This window comes from Aegilops tauschii, chromosome 2 (assembly GCF_002575655.3).
Source record: "Aegilops tauschii subsp. strangulata cultivar AL8/78 chromosome 2, Aet v6.0, whole genome shotgun sequence".
NCBI classification, from domain to species: Eukaryota; Viridiplantae; Streptophyta; class Magnoliopsida; order Poales; family Poaceae; genus Aegilops; species Aegilops tauschii.
In genome coordinates, this window is record NC_053036.3 from 646,848,815 (window position 1) to 646,857,775 (window position 8,961).

Below are 8,961 nucleotides of genomic sequence, written 5' to 3' on the forward strand. Positions count from 1 at the left end.
ACCGTATTCATCCCATGAAAGAAACTAGTTGAGCGTTGCGTACTGCATCTTCTTCGTGATATTAAATGCACAAGGTTTCCTCCCATTTACTATTTCACCTTTCCAAGAGGTCATTAGCCCGCATGGATTTCAATTCAAGGTCAGTCAAATCGCAATTAAAAGAAGCAGCTCCCGCTTAGGCGCGCGGAGCACCTAGTCCGCCTATTCACCGGGGAAGCGGCGCATCGGTGTCTATCATAGGGGTGTGGGGCACAGGAGCTGCTTGCGCCCGATCTGGAGGTCGGCAGGGCTTGAAGGGATGGCCGGGGCGGTGCCAAGCACGGTGGTGCGGTGAGGTCAAGGGGAGGGCAGAGGCAGGGGACTGGGCCGGTGGTCGCTGGTGTTTCGAGGAAGATCGTAACACTGACTGGCTGGAGGTAGATGAAGGCGATCTGCCCGTTCTTTGTACATCGGACGGTGCAGAATAAATGGACTCGCCTATTTGTTTTCAGTCACTGTTATTTTCATACGACCACACCTTGTGGTGTGCTGGAGGAGCATCCGCATTTCCCAGCCATCCCTGTGCTCATATTTCAAAATCCTAGAATCTAGTAGTAGTTTCGTGTGCCATGCATGTTGTAGAGCTATCATATGTCTCTCATCATTTATTTCTCACCGACCTGCTATCTGCTACCGTTACACTGTACTACTTGTGCACATACTTCACCCATACTCACACTATTGTTTTTTTATGCATGGGTATTTCAGACTCTGATGAAGTGTTGATGAATACAAAAAAAGACAGAAGTCGCTCCAGTGTAATTCGAAGATAAGCACTAAGCGTCTCAGTGTTCTAAAGGGTGCAGTGCCAGCAGATGGAGACAGTAAACATAGCTCTGCTGTTGATGATCTCAATTGGCACACACAACCATCCCAGGAGCTTGCTTTAACTGCGCGCTGTCAAATGTGGTTGGATGTTGCATATGGTGTCTAGCTTGTATTGCTTCCAATTTGGTTAAATTGCATCAGCTTACTTTACACATTATACCTTTGATAATGACATGCCTTCATGTTTTTGATACATACTACATATGTCTATTAACCATGTTCATACATCAAACTAATGCTCTTTTGTATCCCTCATCAAACACTTATGACGAGATAGTCACCCGAGTGGTTACTGTGAGACGCGCTACTCGTTTAAAGAGTGCAGTGTCATCCTCCCCACATGATTCTCAAGAAACAGCAAGGCTAAATGAAGATAGTCAACGTAGCTCTCTAGTTGATGACCGCAATTCCCCCACACCACTATCACATGTGCTTTCTCTTACCTGGCAGTGTGATATGTGGTTGCTTGTTGCATATGGTGTCTACCTTCTAATGCTTCTAATTAGGGTAAATTGCATCTGCTTAGTTAACACATTATACCTGTGAATATGACATGCGTTCCTGTTTTTGGTACATATTACGTCTTTGTATTAACCATGTTATTAATCAAACTACTTTTCTTGTGTATCCCTCATCAATCACTTCTGACGAGACACCTTCAAGGTTACAATGTAATATTGGTTGCATCTTGCATATCATTTCAAACATGTATTGCCTCTAATTTGTTGAAGTGCCACTTTTAATGAGACACATCTAACTTGGTAGAGTGATTTTGGTTGGATGTTTCATATGGTGTCTAGATTTCATTGCTTCCAATTTGTTGAAATGCCTTCTACTTAGCGTTTTTCGTACATATTCTATCCTCCTACAATGTGGTTGACATACATAAAAGTTGTGTTTGTCAGTATCATGCATCAACGAATTTGGGTGCGAATTTCATTCCTTTTACTTGTGTGTTTACTAGACAAGGCAAAATCTAAAAGGACGAAGGCACAGAATGATGGTGGTCCTCTGGAGCAACCGAAACAGATGATCTCTCCAGATTCTCCTGCTAGTCCTACTGCAGTGCAAGTTCCAAATCTCATCTCCCCTACTCCACAACCCAGGTGCTTGCTCTAACATGGCAGTGTGATATCTGGTTGCATGTTGCATATGGTGCCTAGCTTGTATTGCTCCTAATTTGTTAAATTGCATCTACTTAGCTTACACATTATACATGTGAATATGACACGCCTTCCTGTTTTTGGTACATACTACATCTGCCTATCACACCATGTTCTTACATCAAACTACTATTCTTGTGTATCCCGCATCTATCGCTTATGATGAGACAGTCACGCCCGTGGGTTAGTATGAGACGTGCTACTCTTATAAAGAGTGCAGTTTCATCCTCTCCACATGATTCTCACGAAAGAGCAAGCCTAATTGAAGATATTGAACGTAGCTCCGTACTTGAAGACCGCACTTCCCCTACACCACCATCGCAGGTGCTTGCTCTAACTTCGCAGTGTGATATGTGGTTGCATGTTGCGTACGGTGTCTAGCTTGTAATGCTTCTAATTAGGGTAAATTGCATCTGCTTAGTTTACACATTATACCTGTGAATATGACATGCATTCCTATTTTTGGTAGACACTACATCTATGTGTTAACCATGTTCTTACATGAAACTACCTCTCTTCTGTATCCTGCATCAATCACTTACGACGAGAAACCTTTATTCGTTGCATATTGCATATTATTTCTAGCCTGTTGCGATGTATAGCTTCTAATTTGGTCAAATACATTTGTTAGGCCACCCTGCTAATTTGGCAGAGTGATATTGGTTTCATCTTTCATATGGTTTCTAGCTTGCATTGCTTCTAACTAGTTCAAACACCTTGTGCTTAGTTTACACTTTATACATGTCAATATTTCATGCCGTCCTGTTTTTCATACATATTCCATCCTCCCATCATGCGGCTGTCTTACATGAAAGTAGTGCTCATCAGTATCATGCACCAATGAGTTCTGAAGAGCAAATTTTATTCCTTTTTCTTGTGGGTTTGACTTGACAAGGCAAAATCAAAAAAGAGGAAGGAAAAGAGTAAGAAAGGGGATGATGGTGGTCCTCTGCAGCAACATAAACGGAGCATCTGTACGGATTCTCCTTGTACTGCTAGTGCATTACAAGTTCCAAGTCTCCGCTCCCCTACTCCACCATCCAAGGTGCTTGCTCTAACTTGGCAGTGTGATATCTGGTTGCATGTTGCATATGGTGTCTACCATGTATTGCTCCTAATTAGTGTAAACTGCATCTGCTTATCTTACACATGATACGTGTGAATATGACACGCTTTCCTGTTTTTAGTACATACTATATCTATCAATCACACCATGTTCTCACATGAAACTACTCTTCTTGTGTATCCTGCGTCAGTCACATATGATGGGGCACCTTTAAGTTGGCAGTGTGATATTGGTTTGCGTCTTGAATATGATTTCTAGCATGTAGTGCTTCTAGTTTGATGAACGCCACCTATGACGAGACAGTTTTAACTTGGCAGAGTGATATTGATTGCACCTTCCATGTGGTCTCTAGCTTGCAGTGCTTCTAATTTGTTGATCGTGCCTTCTGCTTAATTACCACATCACAGGTGTGAATATGTCAAGCCGTCCAGTTTTCTTACATATTCCATCCTCGTATCATGACGTTGCCTTTCATCAGAGTAGTGTTCGTCAGTATCATGCATGAATGAGTTCTGAAGAGCGAATTTTATTCCTTTTTCTTGTCGGTTTGACCTCACAATGCCAAATCAATAAAGCGGAAGGAAATTGGTAAGGCATTGGATGATGGTGGTCCTTCCGAGCAACTGAAACGGAGGGTCTCTACAGATTATACTCCGCCATCCTCCCAACAAGATTCGCAAGACAACGCAAGGCTAGACAGTTAACGTAGCTGTGTAGATGATGATCACATCTCCCCTACTCCACCATCATAGGTGCTTGCTCTAACTTGGCACTATTATATGTAGTCGCATGTTGCGTATGATGTCTAGCTTGTATTGCTTCTAACTTTGTTGAATTGCATCTTCTTACTTTACACATAATGCCTGTGAATATGACACCTGTTCCTGTCACTACAGGAAACAGGTAATTTGCCGTCTGTGGATTGCAGACAGCAAAGACCTAAATCCAGACGGCAAACATTTTGCCGTCAGGAAGCAGACGACAAAGATAAGTCGGCAAAGAATACTTTGTCGTCAGCTTTTTATCAGCAAGACGGCAAAGGCTATGCCGTCATCCAAATTCTATCTTTCTCGTCAAGTCGAATAATAACATACGGCAAAGAAAACTTCTTTGCCGTCAGCTAGGATGTGCCTTTGCCGTCAGCCTCATTCACCCAAGACGGCAAAGAACTTTATTATTATTTATTAAAATAGTGATCAAACAATGCAGTTCCAGAAGCAGTGGTCAAAGCTACATGTTCTCTCTGTTTCGAAAAAGCTACTTGGTGAAAGGCGTAGGTAAATTCGTTTGTAACCATTTCACAACCAACATTATAAGAATCAATGACAAGCGAACGGATTTTACAAGATAGAATAAGTGTATTTACACAGTATATCCATCGTCATCACTCACTGATGAATCAAAAAACTAACTCTATTTCAATTTCTGAGAAAAAAAGGACGAACTAGGCAACTGCCATTGCAGCACACACGCCGCGAGGGAGGTTGAGATCCGCACCGCCAGCGCACAAGGGGCCGGGGAGGTGGATTGCCCACGGCAGGAAGGAGGAGGATGCCGCGACCGCCTGGCCTTGCTCGCTGCGCCGCCGCCCAGCCGTGCATGCCCGCGTCGGCTGCTGCCGCACACGCGCCGCAACCTAGCCGCGCCGGCCGCCGCCCTGGCCTGCGCTCGCCGCTGCACTCTCTCGCGCCAGCCCGCGCCCGCCACCCACGCTCGCCCGCGCCGGCCGTCGCCCTCGCCCGCGGTTGCCCGTGCTCCAGCCCGCGCCTGCCCACCGTGCAGCCGCTCCGGCCTGCGCCCGCTGAGGGAGTCCTGCACTAAGGGGTCCTCGGGCGTCTGGCCTATTGGCCATGGGCTGGACTGATGGGCTGTGAAGATACGAAGATCGAAGACTCCACCCGTATCCAGATGGGATTCTCCTTGGCGTGGAAGGCATGCTCGGCGATTGAATATAAAGATTCCTTTCTCTGTAAACTGACCTTATGTAACCCTAGATCCCTCTGGTGTCTATATAAACCGGAGGGTTAGGTCTGTAGAGAAAAAGACAGATAGTCATACAGGCTAGACTTCTAGGGTCTTAGCCATTACGATCTCGTGGTAGATCAACTCTTGTAATACTCATATTCATCAAGATCAATCAAGCAGGAAGTAGGTTATTACCTCCATAGATAGGGCCCGAACCTGGGTAAACATTGTGTCCCCTGTCTCCTGTTACCATCGACCTTAGACGCAAAGTCCGGGACCCCCTACCTGAGATCCGCCGGTTTTGACACCGTCATTGGTGCTTTCATTGAGAGTTCCACTTTGATGTTGAAGATAGGATCGATGGCTAGCCTCGTTCTCAAGGACAATATCACCTCCGGAGGAGCACTGGCCCCAGGCCAAACCCTCCGGCTAGGTGGCTTTACCATGACCGCCCACTCGGCCGTTAAGCCGCCCCGACGACCTCTCGGGTCATCGAAAATCCCTTCCGTATCGACTCCGGACACTCCAAGCGGATAGATCCGGCGGAGCTTTCGTATTTAAACGAGGTCCTAGATCGCATCGCCGCCCTAGGGGTCACTACAGACTACGATCGAATTGGGCTTAAACCCGATCAGAGAGAAATCAAATCTCCACCGATCACCCACCAGATAGCGGTACTCGAGGAGCGAGACAACAACTCTTCCTCCATACAGAGGACGGATTGTGTCCGGATCTCCGACCTCGAAGAGCCGGACACCCACCTGCGAAGAGATGCATCCTACCCTCCGAACATAGAATCGGACGACAGGCCTAAGAAATCAGTGGATATTCCGGTGTTAAGTCCGGAAGACCTTCAGACTCCGGATCCAAAATTGGGTCAGGGTTCGGATTTAAAACCACCCACCCACCCAAATATAAGCTCTCTCAAGAGCATACAACAGCAGTCTCAGGAAACGGTCCACCACTTCTGGGCCAGATTCCTTCTTGTCAAAGACAAGATTAAAGATTGCAGCGACGAGGAAGCAATCTCAGCGTTCCGCAAAAATTGCATGGATGAAGGAATCCTCAACGCCATCAACCGCCATCACATATTACAATTCACTGACTTGGCAACTATCATACAGAAGTACAACGCAATGGAAAGCGCCTGGAAAACTCAGGCAGCCCTTTGGGAACCATCGATCCCCACTCAACCCCTCGTTCAGGTGAAAAGGGCGCACCCTCGTGGAACGCCCGGTCCAATAATAAAGAAATATAAGCCGACTACAGGGCGCGGAACCGTTCTGGAAAGATGGCTCGATGGGCCATGCAAAATACACACAACACCGGATAACATACCAACCCACGGCCTTAGAGCATGTTGGATATTCCGGCAAGTGGCCAAGAGTGGCGAGGATATCCTCACCAAGAATACCCCAGAACAACACCCCCCCAGAGGATGACGACCCCAGAGTACTGATGGTCTTCGAGACATTCGCTTCAAGCAACAGGCACAAAAGGGCACTCCGTGAACTCGCCGAAGTCTGCCAGATAGACCCTTGGACGACACGGCTATAACTTTTAATCCCGATGATGAACCCAAGTATAGGACAGTCCGGGCACCAGCCGCCTTGGTCCTCAGTCCAATCGTGGACGGCATTCGGCTCACCAAGGTCCTCATGGACGGCGGCAGCGGATTAAACCTCATCTATGAGGATACACTCCACAAAATGGAAATAGACAGGAGCCGCATCGAGCAAAGCAGCACAACCTTCCGAGGAATAATTCCCGGTCGAGAGGCGCGGTGTGCGGGAAAAATCACACTTGACGTGGTATTCGGCACGCCGGAGAATTATCGGTCCGAAGGGATAACCTTCCAAGTGGCCCCTTTCAACAGTGGATATCATGCCCTCTTGGGGTGAGAGGCGTTTACACGCTTCCAAGCTATACCTCATTACGGATACATGAAGCGTAAGATGCCCGGGCCTAACGGTATAATCACTCTCGCAAGTGATCCGGACATAGCACTCTTTGCCAAAAACAAAACCACATGCTTGGCCCTTGAGGCATTATCCAAAGCCCTCGCAGCCGAAGAATTAACCGCACTGCGCTCCACGGTGGACAGGGATGATCTGATCCTAGACAAACGACCCAAATCCACCTCGTTCAAACCGGCAGAAGAAATAGTCAAATTCCAAGTCCATCCAACGGACCCCAAGAAGACAGCATCTACTGGAGCACAACTAGACCCAACAGTTGATGCCGCGCTACGAGAGTTCCTGCACGAGAACTAGGATATATTCGCCTGGCACCCTTCTGATATGCCAGGAATCCCATGCAAGTTGGCGGAACATAGCCTCAATATATTGAAGGGACATAAACCGGTGAAACAAACACTGCGGCGTTTTTCCGAACCCAAACGTCAAGCTATGGGGGAGGAGCTAGCCAAATTAATAGAGGCCGGATTCATTAGAGAAATAAAACACCCAGACTGGCTAGCAAACGTGGTGATGGTGCCAAAGAAGGACAAATCCTGGGGCCTGTGCGTCGACTTCAAAGACCTCAATAAGGCTTGCCCCAAGGATCCCTTCCCCCTCCCATGCATCGTCCAGATTATTGATGCCACCGCAGGACATGACACACTGTGCTTCCTCAACGCATATTCCGGATACCATCAAATTAAAATGAAGAAGTCCGATCAGGCCGCAACAGCATTCATTACCCCATATGGGCCATTCTGCTTCAACACCATGCCCATCGGGCTCAAAAATGCCGGCGCCACCTATCAACGCATGATCCGAACATGCCTGGAAAAATAGATCGGCAAGACAGTTGAAGCATATGTGGATGACGTCGTCATCAAAACTAGACACGTCGAAACAATTATAGACGATTTACGTCTCACATTCGACAACCTCCGTGCATATGACATTAAGCTCAATCCGGAAAAATGTGTTTTCGGCGTCCCCGTTGGAAAACTGCTAGGCTTCATCGTCTCCAATAGAGGAATTGAAGCAAATCCAGCCAAAATCCGAGCTTTGTCACAATTGGCTACGCCAACAGACCTCAAACAGGTCCAAAAACTTGCCGGTTGCGTGGCAGCTTTAAGCCGCTTTATCTCCAGATTTGGAGAAAAGGCATTGCCACTCTATCGCTTCTACGGTGCACCGATCACTTTGACTGGACGGATGCGGCAACGGCCAGGCTGGAAGAAATAAAAACTCTTCTGGCAAGCAACCTCATCCTGTCCGCGCCGAATGTCAGCGAACCCATTTTATTATACATATCGGCAAGACACTAGGTGGTGAGCGCCGTGCTCGTCGTTGAACGAGAACATGACGGACACAAATTTCCGCTTCAGAAGCCAGTATACTACGTATCCACTGTCCTCACACCACGCAAATTCCGGTACCCCCATTATCAAAAGATAGCATACACGGTCTTCATGGCATCCCGAAAGCTACGACACTATTTCCAGGAGTGTTCGATCACTGTGGCTTCCGAAGTACCACTCAATGACATAATAAATAACCGCGATGCTACGGGCCGGATTGCCTAATGGGCCATTGAGCTCCTTCCATTCGATATAACATACAAACTGTATCGAGCCATTAAATCCCAAGTACTGGCTGACTTCGTCGCTGAATGGACAGAGGCCGAACTCCCTAAAGAGTACGGCACATATTCCAACTGGGTTATGTATTTTGATGGTTCCAGAATGCTGGCAAGACTAGGAGCGGGCGTCGTTTTAACATCCCCCACTGGAGACGTAATCCAGTACGTACTCCAAATATTATACACAGACTCTAATAACGCAGCCAAATAAGAAGCCTTATTGCATGCCCTTCGGATGGCTGTCTCCATGGGTGTACAACGCCTGGAAGTGCGCGGGGACTCAAACCTCGCAATATCTCAAATAAA